Below are 16,224 nucleotides of genomic sequence, written 5' to 3'. Positions count from 1 at the left end.
CAAACTGTGACCTTTTCTGGATACATTGGTAGCTCTTGCAATTCTTCTGGCTGATCTTCATTCCAAAATCGACAATTCTGATTATTTACGTACCCATTGATCCAAAAATAAGCATCGTCGCTGAACACAATTTTTCGATAAAAAAGTAAACCAACTGTTTAAAAAGATAATAGCTGAAAAATCACCCGTTTGCTTATTTATGGAATCATTAAGCAAAAAATGGGCCTCATCGCTGAATTGTTAAGTACGTCATAAGATGACTTGAGCGCGCAATTAACACTTTTCAGCGTCGAGTTTCGTAATACAATAGAACGATTTGTAAACGTTGTTGAGGCGAAAGTCGTTCCATGATGAAATGTAAATGAATGTTGAAAAAATATATATATGCATTTAGCTTGACAGTAGTCATGCGTGATCTGTGAAAACAAACCTATTAGAAACGGTGCCTTCAATCTGCTCACCCTTTATATAGTTTTTTCTTTTAACTCGTATTGAGCTACAGGGTGCTGTTTTGTATGAAGACGTGAAGGCCACTTAAAAAACTACAGCTGCCGTTCGATTTCTTATATACGAAATGGGAAACCGTCCTCTCAATCAATAGAAATGCTTTGAAAAAAATGTATTATATCAATTATTATTATTTAACGATGTTATTTCTATTTGGGTGTTCAAAAATTTTTTATAGGATGTTTAAAAATTTTGTATAGGATGTTTTTTAATATCATTAATTATTTCTGAAAAAAAAAAAAATTTTTTTTTAAGATCATAGCGTTTTTTAAAAAATTTTCTGGAAAAAAATACAATTTTTTTTTAAAGTGTGGGAGAAAAATTTTTCCATGCCGTTTTTCAAAAACACTCGTCAAATTGTGTTCTAATTTTTTTTGTTAATAGCTGAGACTATGCTTAGTTATTTTTTCATAATCGTAATGGGACTCTAGGCTGCAGTGAAAAATTCTGCTCTATCGAAGCCATTTGCAAATCCATCGAAACGTCACTTTACGTCTTTGAATATAACTCGAATAATTATGAGAACTCCACTTGCAAGGATTACTGAGTATGAACTCAACTATTAAGTAAAAAATAAGAAAACAAATCTTACAGGCTAATAAACAAGCTTCCCAAAAATTTGAGCAAAACATATTTTTTATTATTGTAGCAAAAAACTTAAATATAATAATTCTGAAAAAGTTTGGTTAAAAATTATGTTTTTCTCCAAAACTTTTTTTATTGACCAAAAACCATTTTTCCCAATTTTTAAGCATATTTTATATTAAAAAAGTGTTAAAATTAAAAAAATTAATATATAAAAGTGCCAAAAATTGCAAAGAAAAGGCATACAATTTCGTTAAAAGTTTCATGAAAAAGAATTTTTTTTTTAATTTTAAAACATAAAAATGCTAAAATTAACAAAACAAAATTTACAAAAAGTTTGAGGAAAAAATATTTTCTTTCCAAAAATTTGATTTTTCCAAAAAAATGTTACGTACATTTTAATCTAAAAAATTAAATATTTATAAAACTGCAAAAAGTGTCCAAAAATAAGAAATTCCCCAGAAAATATGAGCAAACATATTTTTTTCCAAACAGTTTTTTATGTTTAATTTATTGCAAAAAATTAAATTATAAAAATTCTACAACTGACAAACGAAGAAATCTCCTCAGAATGTCAGCGAAAAAAATTTTGCTAACATTTTTTTATTATTTAAAAGACTTAAAATATAGAAATACTCAAATGACAACAAAAAACAGAACAGTTCCCAAAAATTTCAGGAAAAAAAATTAATTTTTTCTCAATCTTTGTTTAAGGAATATATTAGTAAAAAATTAAAAGAAAAAATGCTAAAAATGACTTAAATATAAAAGAAATTCTCAAAAATTTGAGCAAAAATAATTTTGTATTCCAAAATAATTTTTTTTCCAAAAAACTTTTTTAGGTATAAAAATGCTAAATATACCAACTACCAAAACTTTAAACATTGAAAATAATTCAAAACAATACAATTTTAATAACTTGTTTTGTCCAAAAATTTTTTGGGACATTTTATAGTAAACAATTAAAAAAACTTAAATACAATAATGCTAAAAATGCTAAAAACAGAACAAAGGAGTTCGCCAAAAGTTTGGTTAAAAAGTATGTTTTTTTCCAAATATTTCTCAAAAATTTGAGCAAAAATAATTTTGTATTCCAAAATAATTTTTTTTCCAAAAAACTTTTTTAGGTATAAAAATGCTAAATATACCAACTACCAAAACTTTAAACATTGAAAATAATTCAAAACAATACAATTTTAATAACTTGTTTTGTCCAAAAATTTTTTGGGACATTTTATAGTAAACAATTAAAAAAACTTAAATACAATAATGCTAAAAATGCTAAAAACAGAACAAAGGAGTTCGCCAAAAGTTTGGTTAAAAAGTATGTTTTTTTCCAAATATTTTTTTTTAATAAAAAGATTAAAATATAAAAATGACAAGAAAGTTCCAAAACTGTTTTTTCCAGAATTTTTTTTTCCAAAATTTTTTTTTTCGGAAATTAGCAAAAAATTATATATTTTACCCAAAAATATTTTTACGTATATTTTATTGTAAAAAATTAAATAAATTAAAATGCTAAGAATGACCAAAATAAAATATAAAGGGGAACATTTTTTTTTTCAATTTTTTTTTGTTTTTCAAAATTTTTTTTCCAAAATTGTTTTCGATTTTTTTTTTGTTTTTCAAAATTCTTTTGCAAATTTGGTTTTTTCAAAATTTTTTTTCGAAAATTTTTATTTTTAATTATTTTTTTCTTAAAATTATAATTTTGTAATTTTTGTAGGTATGTTTTGTGTTAAAAAAATTTAAAAATTAAGATATAAAAATGCTATCAACATATATACCAACATTTTAAAGATTGAATAAAATTAAAATAAAATAAAACTTTTTTCAAGATTTTTTGAGTTTACATCTTTTTATACTCATCTATCTCTTCATAATCTTTTTAGACTCAAGGCTTTTTAGAAGAATTGAGACAATGTCCAAAGCACTGTGATCACTTTACAAGGAATCGCTCATATGGCATTACATGACTATTAAAGTAAAAGGAAAATTAAGAAGTGTGTAACTTAATTTTCTTCTCAGGTGAATTTTGTTGTTTTGATACAATCAAATTTTCGGTGTAGCTTGCACAACTTTTGTTTTAATGTTTTCATATGTATATACTTATAGGGAGCTCTTCCTTTTATAAATTTACTGTGCGCCTCGATGTTGCCGTGTAAATGAAAAGACCTGCAGTTCTGTGCCGACTCCGAATAACAGTTGATTTTTATGAGCATCTTTATTGTGGTAGAAATACATTCGGAATTTGGTCATAACCCGCCGAGGGCAATCGGTTTTAGAAAAATCTTATTCTGTTTCTTCATGATTCATGTCAACTGTGACAGCCATGCACAAACTCACTGGGCTGCGGCAAATATAATGCATTTTTCTTCATCATTTGAAAGTCGCTTCAGAACTGTGTAAATTTCGTTTAATATCTTGAAGTTATCCGCAACCAACTGCGTTTCGTTCGAAGCTTAAAGATTCAAAGTAAGCAACAGCATTTGAAGAAGCAGCCATTCTTTATGCTGCCTGTCAAAATGCAACGAATAAAAACAGCGAAAAGGTCCTTGAAGATAAATCTGACCCTACCGAAAGTACTTTTTTGCCATGCCAATAGTTATTGGTTCGTCATTGCTTAGATTCTAAAACAATCTCAAACTAACTTTAATATCAAGTAAGCGCTCTTTTAATAAGTAAGCCCGTAATGTTTGTTAATAATAATAATATTTTCCTTACCAAATCATACCAGCGCTTAGCTCATTGGCGATAAACACTTTAATTGAATCAACAAACGGCTTTAACTGCATGCGTGCCAATCATTTCCTCCCGCCCGTGTGTGGCTGTATGCGTGAGTATGGGACGCGTGAGTGCTATAAATGTGTTTATTGCCAAGTTTATTCAAAAGCGATATCACTTGTGTACGCTGCACACACAAATATTTAATATTTATGTACATGTGTGCATATGTGTGTGTGTGCGTGCATAGTCGCCCAACCGGCATACAACCATAAAGCCTGTGTATAGCAGGCATAACAACAAGGATAATGGCATCATAAAAAGGATTTCATTGCGAACATAAAGTATTAAGCTACTTTGCAGTATCTTTGCATTTGAAGAAAGACGCACAGGCGAGAGTCCCTTGTACATGCATGTATGTGTGCGTGGGTGTACGTGAGTATTGCAAAGATGCGCTGCTTCGCCTGTTGTTATAATGCAGGCAATCACACTTGCGCGCAGAAGATGTTATGCAGCGTATTTCTGTGGCCTTTGCAAAAATAGTATGCGAAAATGTGGCGCATCTTTGTTTGTATTTTAGTGTAATCCAAAGAAAGATACTCAAACGCCAGAGTACCTCGTAAGCGATTTATGTATAGTAGTTTCTTAGTGCTGCCGTTCATGGTTTGGGTGTGGTGAGTTTCTTAGGAAAATATTGCAGGAAATCGAAAGTCTACTTTAAGGCGTAACAACTATACTATAACAGTGATTGCTAGCAGATATGCATTTGCTGTGCGAATTTAGTAGCAGGTTGTGTGCGCACGACTCTCATGAATGCAGTGGAGGCGTTTGTTAAGTCCTTAGACGCATTACGGCTGCAAGGATTTGAATATATTTGCATTTCTATGATCAACGATTCAACCAGTGCTTTGTGTGTGTGGGGTCGAAAAAGATTGACTTTTGCGAGGAATGATGGGAAATTGAAGAAGTAAGCAGCAATTTAAAATATTTATAGCCAAGTAATTTAATGAGCAATTCATTTCAAAGAGTTTTTGGGTATTAGTATTCGAGTTTTGCTTAAATTTTGTTTTGTTAGAAGACTCTTCCCTTCTTCTGGCATCATTTTTTACACTCTTACGGCAGTTTATTTTACCAAAACAAAAGTGAAGAGTTTAAGAGAGTCATAAGAGAATATATTGTCAAATCGACTTTAGATATCTGGAGTCATAGCGGTCTTGCTAGGCAGGTTAGGGTAGGTTAGGTAGTAATAGTTGCCCAGGGAGTGGGCCCACTTGGACGAAAAACTTTGGTTCATCGTTTGTGATATCATTGCAAGAGGGGGGAGAAAAGGTGAAGGAAAAAACGGTAGGACGAAAAGGAGAGGGGTGAGGAGGGTTGAGTATTTGTGGACTATGAAAGTGACTAATTTGCGGTTGTGTTAACCTCTTTATGCTGCTGATGAAGCTCATCAGATTTTTGTTATCAAGACCTGTTGTATCAGCAGGTGCAGAAAAGAAGTGAGAACCGAGATGCTTGAATCTTAGCCCCGCGAGAGAGCAGGTGCTGAGATGATTCCACCTCATCCTCCATACAGCTGACGCAAAAAGGACTCGAAATAAATCCTAGTTTCACGGCATGTATACCCCGCGGATAGTGCCCCGTGAGGATGCCCACGAAATTTGAGAGATGAAATTTTCTCATCCTCATAATATCCCTCGAACGCCTCCTATCCAAACGGGGACAGAAGGACATCGCGACCTTACACGTTCGAGTATTTGCCCAGCGCTCGCGAACTTGGTGCAAAGCCCATCCTTCCAGAAGTAGAGCGCAGGCTGTCAAGGGGATCCCGATCCTCTCCTTTCGCAAGCACACCACCTCACAGGCCCCTTGTCTGGCCAGCTCGTCGGCTTCCTAGGGCAGAAATCATTCATCAGTCAGTAGAGCTGTAGTAAATTTTTGTAAGTTTCTTCTTATATTTAATTACATATGTATTTAAATTTGAGAGAGCGATACCGAATAATAACCCTCCATTCGTTTAGTTTTTATGTTTATGTATGATTGGCACTGACACTCCTACTTGTTAGTGCGTCTTGATGCGTCGTTGATCAGCGCACCTTCTTAATCTGACGCCTGATTAGAACCAACACGCATCCGAGCAACTGAATGGAGGCTCTGGATTTTCTTTCAGGATATTCCTGCATACTTTCCTAAGACACCTGTTTATCAGGACCCGGTTTGCTTCCGGGATCGCACCGTCGTAGGAACTGCAATCAAACACCGCCCTTATGTAATATAGATTGTTTTTTCGTCATTTTAGTCGTCTGAGTGGTAAACATTTTCTTTCTTTTGGCTTCAGCCGACATCCTTTCACTCGATCCTTTGTGCAGAATCTATTTTATCCTTCTCCCGATGTTCGGCAATGAAGGTTTCAGCGCATGCCTTTGAGTCTGAATTTTCCTCCGTCAGATCCTCTAATTTATTGTCCTTCAGTCTTTCCAGGATTCTGAAGGCTGATCGTTTGGTACGATAGTACCTTTCTGAAGCACTAATACGCTTCTTTTGACAGGGCAGCCCTTGCTTTTCTAGGGGTCTACGGCTGGCACCTGACGTGGAGGGAGTGTCAAGATTAACTTGTTTTGAAACAGGGTTGAGATTATTAATTTGGTAGCCCGTAATAGGCCTCACTACCGTAGGAGTGGACACTGAAGAAACGGAGTGGGAGCTGAGCCATGGCTTAGCCACAGACTTTACACCGCTCGTATGTGTGGTCGTTCCGAAGGCCTGACTTACCCGAGGGATTAGTGACACGTAACACCCTGGATTAGGGTCAGGTAGATGGTATGATGGAATTTTGGGCAGAGTCTGAGCTGTAACTCTCAGATGGGTGGACCATTATTCAAGAAGTTTCGCAGGCGCATAATAAATGGAATCTAGTCGACGTTACTATCGGACAAAGCAACAAAGAGTCTCATGATCTGTAAACGTTTAACAGCGAAATCTTGGGGCTGTAGCCCAAGAATACTGAGATAGATGTACATCATGATAAGAAGGCCATTGGTAACATATAGAGCGGTTGCCCAGGTATTCGCTCTTTTAAAAGTGCGGGTAGCACTAACTAAGCTGCAGCGCATAGCATGCGTGTGCATCATTGGGGCGATTCTTCAACGCAGCGCTTTTGCACGGAAAAGGTTGGGAGATCTCGACCAATTACTGCCAGAAGAAATGCACATACGTTGAGCCCAACCCAGCTCTATCTCGAGTTTGGTAAGAGAACTGGGCTTGCATGGGGTTCTGTAATAAGTATAGGGTACCAAAGACCATAAGGTTGAAATGCAAACCTCAAACATATGAATATTAGGTCCAGCTTCTCACCTAATTTGTGAAGGGCGCTGAATGTTTTCCTGCGAATGAAGTTTTATGCCTCCTTCAAATGGTTAATAGTTTTTATGGGCTGCTTTTTCATGGCAAAAATACACTCAGAGCAATACAAAGCTTCTCCTATCGTAATCGGGCTTATTTACGAAGGGATTTTTCAAATAAAAATCGATTTAGTTTATTCTTGTTCTATGCTTACCCGACTGCCAGACAAAAAGGACAAGAGATATATCTTAAAATTTACTTACTTATGCAAACAAAGGGTGGTTCAGATAACCCAGAAGTAAACTAGTATTTACACTATCATTTAATTTTTCATGCCTGCCGTGCAGTTATTTCTATCTCCACTCCAGAACTCACAAAATCGGCTTCTGGCACAAAATACTAGAAAATAATATTCACTGTTGTTGTTGTTCTGGTTGTGTTTTTCGAAGTACAGGGTGACAAAAAATAACTGTAAACAAACTTCTCTGCGCAATTAGATGAATGTAAAATTTTTAGCGAGTGCTCTTATTTTGTGATTTTTGTGTGTGTTCTTAAGTACAAAAAAAAGTATTCGTTTCTGGTCCAGGTCTTTTTAAATACTTTTTGTAACGATATCAAATAGTCGCTCAGATATTATAGCCATGCATCAGCTAGGAGCACGCAACTGCGAGATAGTACGGAAGCTTGGAATTGCACGTTCATTGGTTTCTCGTGCAATCAAACGATTTAAGGAGCTTGGTAATGAAGGTGACCGTCCTGGAACAGGAAGAAAACGAACAACTGTTAACACTTCCAACATCCGAAAAATCATCAAAAAAGAGTTCAACGAAGTCCTATGGTATCGATGAGGAAAATTGCTCGTGAGACAGGCATCAATCGTGAATCAGGTCGCCTTATAGCAAAAAAAGAACTTAGACTTAAGCCTTATAAACTACAAAAATGCCAGCGGCTCACGGATGAAAACAAGAAAGTAAGACTCGAAAGATGTCGCTCGCTTCTAAGAAAAAATCGTCTTTACGGATGAGAAGCTGTTTACCGTTGAACAAGCTCACAATCATCAAAATGACAGAAATTGGTCTACAGAAGCCCTTGGACCTTCGTCCATTGTTGAACATCGTCAAAATCCGCGATCTGTCATGGTATGGGGTGGAATTTGCGCCAGTGACAAGACTCCTCTGATTTTCATAGACCAAGGAGTCAAAATCAATAAACAAGTTTACCATGAAGACATATTAGAAGCAGTTGTTCTTCTCTAGTTGCAGCAGCACTTTGATGACGATGAGTGGACGTTTCAAGAGGATTCGGTACCAGCCCACAGAACAAAAACAACCCAAGAGAGGTGCAAAGCCAATTTCCTCTCTTTCATTACTTTCCAAGAATGGCCATCCTACTCACCGGATCCGCTAGATTACAGATATGGTCGATTCTGGAAGCAAGGGCCTATGCAAAACGCCACAAAACTTTGGAGCCCCTGAAGAAAGCGTTGCGTCGAGAGTGAGATCGCATAACGGTAGACGAACTACGGCCTATATCCCAAAATGTTTGAAACGTTTGAGCTTGTGTATTCGTGCTAAAGGTGGCCACTTCGAAACTGGCTGAATATAATGTTACTCAACTCATTCTCTATTAAAATTTTACAATTTGTTTTGAGCTACTATCAATGAAATGATACGAGTACATTTTTTTGATTAAAAAATGTTGTATACACTTATTTTTGTCACCCTGTATTTGTGTTTTGTGTTATTTACTTTTTTATCATTATTTTCAGTTTTGAATATTGCACCCAATAAAAAATTGATGTTACTTCGGAATCAAATTGAATTTTTATACCAAAAACGCTATTTTGCGAAATTTTCTTTAAAATTATATTAAGCTCTGCCAAATAGAATTCTATTTGCTCTTGTTTGTGACCAAGTAGCACCAGATACCAGCTTGAGAGCCAAAAAATAATAAAAAGAAAAACAAGTCCTGCCAAAATTATACCGATCAACAAAGCAAAGAGTTCTTCATATCCACTCGCCGTTGAATATAAAAATCGAGGTTAAGCAAAGCGTAACCAAAGCAGACAAGCGCCAAACAATGTTGACTGCGTTGGTCTACAAAATCACCCGAGCAACAAAAGAAAGCAAAAAAACAAAAAAAGCACGCGCGCGAATGCCAGCAAAGCAAGCAATAATAATAATGTGTAAGTGTGTACAGCAACAATGCAAATAACAACAATCACTTCGGAAGATGCTCCTTTCGCCGGTGTAATCTGCTGGAATTTTCATTGGACTTTTTGCTTTTGCATTTGATGCATTCGACTTTGGCTCTATGCCAAAAACTGCACACAAACACCTGTAAATACAGACACAAATAACCGCAAGTACCGGCAAGCGAAGTGCACACACACACACCCAAACACATGGACTTTGTATAGCCACACCTGCGCATTATGCAAACGACGAAGTTGCCACCGGCAGGCAACATAACTGGAGCGGAGCAGAAGAAGGCAGCAAAGTCTTCCGCTATGCAAGCTAAGGGTTTGGCGGTTCGTTCGTTGTGTGCAGCCAAGAAACCGGTGAAGTGGCGCAAATAGAGCAGCAAGAAAAAAGCTGCAACTGAAGATGCACAAAGTCACACAAAAGAAATTTATTTTAAGGTGTCTGCTATGAAAACACCTCCGCCTCGCTATGGTTCGTTTGTGTGCGTGCGTTAGGGTTTGCAAAAGTCGGTGATAGTGAGTGCTTAAGCATCGCTTAAGCGGCTCAGGCAAGTTGAGTCTATAATTTTAGTCTGTGGTTTAGTTGGGATAATGCGAGGCATTTGAGGTTGTTGGTTGAGGATTTGAATTATTTAAAGGTGCCGATGCGCATTCGATGAGTGTGAGAATATTTAAAATATCACTTGGAATGGAAAAGCGACAGCAGAAGAGAGAAAAAATTTGTAGTGGAAATGTGTGGATATTTTTTGAGGAAGGTATCTTTAAAAAATGCTGTTTAGAGAATTTCGCTTAAGGGAATGAATAATGTATAATAGGAATTTTTGGATAGTTTTTATTTTTATTTTTTTAATAGTAGGTATCGAATGTGGCTTTGGAGTAAAAAAAAATGAACACAAACAAAAAAATTAAGACAATTTTTTTTTTTTGGAAGTAAATAATAATTATAAATATTGCCTTTAATCTCCATCTGCATTCCTTAACATTTGATAGGTCTTAATTCTCTAAACAATATTCTCGAATTTTCATTATGCTATACTGCAAAACTTTCCTGTTGTTTTTTGAGCATCGAGGTGAGCCGCTTTTTGATTTCATTATTAGCCGTAATCTGCTTCTTTGGAACAAGGGCAACACCCTCACGTTTGTATACCCAACATAGCAAACATCAAGCGGTTGGGAGGAGGTTCTTAACTCTTCACTCTTTCCACTAATTCGTCTGCAATAATGATGGGTGATTGGAAGAGTTCTCAGAGGAATTCCTTTTCGGATCAAAAGTTGATCCTCTAAGAAATTAATTTCGCACGGGAAACCACATCGTCCCACAGGAATCCTAAAATAACCGACTGGTCTTTGTTCCATATGGCTTTCAATAATAAGTTGGACAGGCAAACATTTTCCTACTCATCCACTGATAAACTGGACAAGCAAGTGGAACACGTAGAGCGGTCCTATCAGACTATCCTCAATGTGGTTTGTCCAGTATCGTTTAGCAAGAATAACTTTCTGCTCAGGTCGAGCAAGACCGTCACCGACTAGAAAGAGAAGGTGAGGAGGGTTTTTAATGAAAATTAAAAACTTTTGAACTCACCGTGTAATTTTCAATGAATACAAAAAAGCCATTAAATATGCGAAACGCAACTCCTGGAAGGAGTACTGCGAATCCTTTGAATCCGTGAAGTATTCTGCCACGCTAAGTAAGATCCTTTCGAGGGACCATTCCCGTAGAACTCTTGTAAAAAAGGAAGAATGAAGAGGAGCGGGCTAAATCTGCAAAACAATCTTTGATTATCTTGGTAAATATGTACGTCTTTTCCGGAAAATTCTATTGACCCATGTGTCATAACTGGATATCGGAAGAAACGAGAGGCGTGTGGCACAAGGATACATAAATAGTGCTAAAACTCGATCTGCTAAAATACTCGACGACGATTTGCCGAGATGAATAAGTCAGTGAAGCATTTTCCAGACGGGACAAACGACAACGGCTAAAATGGCTCCAGCCACTGGCAATATCAAATTGCTCACGCCGCCTAACGGTTACAAATAAATTCTCGAGAATGTCTATCAAAGATAAAAACGGGAGTCTCTAAACAGATTCTCAAGCAAACTCCAGCGATGGAAAGAGCATTTCAAAGAAATTTTTATGACATCAACACCTGCAGACCCTGTGCTATCGCTGGACAAACCCGGGTACCGCAATCAAAGAATCTCTCACATTAGCTTCCCATTTATGGATGAAATATAAACCGCTATAAATAGCATAAAGTTTGGTAAATCGAGATCGATAGCGATTGGATGTAGGGGATACTTGTGAAAGTCCCAAAAAAGAGGAGCACTAACCGAGTGTGGCAATTGGAGGGATATTTCACTGCTCTGGGTAGCCCTTAAGGTCCTATAGAAAGTAATTCTAAATCATTTAAGCGTTAAGATCGATCGCATAATTCGTAAGCAGCAGGTAAAATCTCTAGTATTATTCAAGCCTAATACTTAAACTTCAAATGCCGAGTGTTACACGACAGTGCCTCTTTGAGTCTATTGGACCTGTGGCTGGGGTCAAACAAGGGTGTATACTATCTGCTCTTCTATTTTTAATAGTCAGGCAGGGGGATTCTCTGGAGTCCTATGGAGCACTTAGATGAGCTTGACTATGCCGATGACATCCCATTCTTACCACGGCATGGCGGATACATGCAGCGCAAACTTAATTATCTAAGCTTCTAAGCTATCTAAGCTCCTGCGAATCAATGTTGGGGAAACCAAGTCCATAAAAATCAACATTTTGGTACAAACAAGTTTACAATTTATAGGGAACCCATTCATAATGTAAAAAGTTTCACCTATCTAGGAAGTCAAACTACCTTGCATAGCGGAGCAAAAGGCGATATCGAAGTGAGAACCAAAAAAGCCAAAGCAGATTTTGAAAGTCTCAAAACGATCTGGTTTCCCAAACGGCAGAAAACGCGTACCAAACTACGAATTTTTAATTCCAATGGTAAATCTGCCCATTTATATGCCTATGAAACATGGTTAGTGTCTGTATAACTGAAAGCTGCAGACATTTGTGAACCGATGTCTAAGAAAAATTATTCGTATCTGGTGGGCCGGCAATTAGATTTCAAATGAGCAACTTCCCAATTGAAATACGAGAGCACAAATGAAATTGGTGCGCACGACAGCCACCGACATAAGTAGAACGGCACTGGCCTGAAACCCACAAGGATCACGCCGCAAAGGACACCTTAAAGGATCCTGGCGACGTAGCCTTGATGAAGAAGCTTTACCGACGATACCGAGATGTAAAGGGCATTTGAAAGCATTTGCAAGGCACTATGCGTCCAAAGACGGGCGATAACAACTAATAATAATAGAAATGTGACATGATCGACAAGTAGGGTTACTCGATTTTTCCATGAAATTTCCCTGTCTGTTGACAGAATCACCTGGACAATCAACAATTTCGCGCACTTTCTCTGTAAATGTCTTGGTTTGGTAGACAATTAAAGCCATTGGGTGCTCCTTTCTTCCATAGTCTGCTGCAGTACGCTAGCCTAAATCCCGTCAAGCTTTTCCATTACATTAACAACTCTGGCTCGCTGCAGATATCTGCCCTTTGGAGCTCTCATAATGGTTTCGAAACGGCGCTTTAGTGCTGCTTGACGAGTGCAAGTCTGGTACTGCAACCATTTCACCTACCTTCATCTTCCTTCCTTCGCAATTTTAAAGCTCTCTAATCTTTTACAGTTTTCTCAAAATATTGCCCACTGACGTAAAAAAGTTCGAATTTTCTATTACCTTCAGCAAAATGTAAACTCGCCACCCGCCAACCTCATTCTATATTACAGTTTTGTAAAGAATTTTTTGGCTTAATTTAATTTACTGCACAAAAGTTTTATACTGACATTTTATAAAGGTTTTTTAGTGAAATATTTGAATTTTCTTGAAATTAGTGTAGTTTATTGGCTTTAAATAAAGTCTCAGGTATATTCCTTGTCCTTAATTTACAGCGATTAGCCCCACTGATGACCAGGAAAATGTATCGTTCCAGCCGCTAGTTCTGATTTTCAAGTAAATAAGTTTTCCATTCATTAACAATATACATTGTTTCTCAGATATATCCATTAACGCAAACTCAGTTAACTATTCGCTCTCCCTTTGTTACAATTCAAAGGTTACTCATACGCCAGCGCATCGCTACTTATAATCAACTATTTTCCATAAGGGAAGAATATAATTCTCCTTGCAAAACAAAAAAAAAAAATCTGTCAGAGAATCTGGAAATTTACTGCAAATGAAGTAAACTTTCGACATAATTTTCAATAATAACAACATAAATAATAACAAATTAGCCACAAAGCAAATGCCGTAGTGGAAACGAGAAATTTCGTACGCCTTGCAATGCGCAGTGCGGGCGAGTATTTTGCATAGAATAACAAAACTAAAAGTAAAAAAAAGTAAGTGCAATTGCTGGTTGTTAACTAAGCAAAGTGACCACAAGCAAAATACGAACGTAAGCGACTGGTTAATGGCAAACAAATTGGAAAGCGAGGTTCGTGGTGAAAAAGTTGCAAACTTTAAAGTTCTATGATTTTTTTGTAAGAGAAAAAGCGGTTTGCTTAGAAAATTAAAGCTGCTTGAAACAAATTTTTGTATGTTTTTTTGCAAAACCTAAATAAGGCAAGAGAATTAAAGCAAAATAACAAAAAAAAAAGTATATAAACAAATCGGAAAAAGAAAAATTCGCGTATGAAAAACTACTTCGAATGAGGCTGTGTATGTATGTGTGTGTGGCAAGGCAAAACTTTCTAATGGGAAAACTTTTGCAATTCTTTTGCTTTTATTTTTTTTATCTGCGGACGCATGCAGTTGGCTGCTGAAATTGCCGATTGTTGTGCAACAAACCATTTGTATTAATTAGAACAAAGCTGTTTGTGTTTGAACTTTGGAAAATTCTTTTGATGTATGTATGTGTGTTATGTCTTATATACATTTAAATGTTTAAGTTGCTAGCAGCCTTTAAAATAGAAATTATGAATTAAATTTATCGGGGCTTTTTAGAAATTTTTAAAAATTCTTTTTGAAAAATGATATCTAAATATTTAGTTTATAAAAGTATTTTCAAAATGAAAAAAAAAACAATTGTAAGCATTTTTTTTTTTCAAATAATTATGACAATTTTTTTTTTCGTAAAACTTTTTGTAAGTAATTTTATTAAAATTTGTTTCTAAGTTTTCTCAAATATATTTTCTAAAAAGTTTCTATCAAATATTTTTCAATTTAAATAGTTTTTTAAATAATTTTTTTTTAATTTTTTGAAATAATTGTTTTTTGCGTACGTATGTATTAAAGCACGAGGATATATGCATTTAAAAATCTTTTTCCACATATGTTTTCTAAAAAAATTTGGCAAATTTTTGATTATTTTTCAATGGTTATTTAAAAATGGTTTCAAATATCGAAAAAAACAAAAAAAAAATTAAAAAATTTTCAAAAAAATTTTGTCTTACGTTTTTACCAAATATTTTTTTAAGTTGTATCAAATATTTTTTTAAATCTATTTTTTCATATATCATTTTATTTTTTGCCCAATATTTTCCAAACATATTTATTTTTTTATGTATTTTATGTAGATCTCGGCGTTTTTTTGATGAAAATAAAACTTTATTGGTTACAAGTGACTCATTGAAAGCATTGCCCATCGCTGGCTACTACTTTTTCCATCTTTCTGGTGAATCTCGTATACCGTCACCGTAAAACTGCTCATCTTTTGAGGCTATCCACGGATCAAGCCATTTTTTCATGTCTTCATACGAATGGGACTGCTGGTCAGCTAGACCAAGTGCCATCGATCGGAACAGGTGATAATCGGACGGCGCAATATCTGTAGAATATAGCGCGTGGGGTAGGATTTCCCATTTCAGTGTTTCCAGGTAGGTTGTAACGGGTTTGGAACATTAGGCCGAGCGTTGTCATGCTGTAGAATCACTTTTTCATGCCTCTCCGCGTATTGCGGCCGCTTCTTGTGCAGTGCTTGGCTCAATCGCATCAATTGAAGTCGATACCAATCTCCAGTGATGGTTTCGCTTGGTTTTAACAGTTCATAATAAATAACACCAACTTGGTCATACCAAATACATAGCATAACCTTCGCAGCGTGAATATTCGGCCGAGGCGACGACGTAGAAGCATGACCGGGCAGTCCCCATGATTTTATTTTCTTTGGATTGCTCTAATGAATCTATTTTTCATCACCCGTCACGATGCGATGAAGAAAGTTTTTTCGTTTTTGCCACTAGAGCAGTTGCTCACAGGCGAAAAAACGACGATCAACATCCCTTGGTTTTAACTCATAATGAACCCAAGTCCCCTGTTTCTGAATCATTCCCAAAGCATAAAATCACTTGGAAATAGATTGGCGGGTAACTCCTGATACTGAAGCAAGCTCTTCTTGCGTTTGACATGGATACTCATTGAGGAATGCCTTCAATTCAGCGTCTTCGAAGGCTTTTGGCCTTCCTTCGCGCGGACGGCGGGCGGTCGTCAACATTAAAATCACCGTCTTTGAAGGGACGGAACCAATCTCGGTACGTTGTTTCACTTAAAGCAGCATCTCCTTGAACTTTTTGTAGCTGTCGATGCGCTTCAGCCGCCGTTTTTTTTTCTTCGAATGATAGAGGAAAATCAACACTTCCCGCAAATGACGATTATTCGGCACAAAATCAGACATTTTCACAAAACCAAAAGTTTATGATACCAAAACAAAATCACTAATGTGTCGAAGCAGTTTGTTTACCATATGTCTAAGCTTGGTTTATGACGCTTAGGTTATGTTAGAATCGACTAGCACAGCAGTGTGCGGCATCTATTGACAA

Source organism: Anastrepha obliqua, chromosome 2 (genome assembly GCF_027943255.1).
Source record: "Anastrepha obliqua isolate idAnaObli1 chromosome 2, idAnaObli1_1.0, whole genome shotgun sequence".
Classification (NCBI taxonomy): domain Eukaryota; kingdom Metazoa; phylum Arthropoda; class Insecta; order Diptera; family Tephritidae; genus Anastrepha; species Anastrepha obliqua.
The sequence above is the reverse complement of the archived record's forward strand: the minus strand, read 5'-3'. Positions refer to the sequence as shown.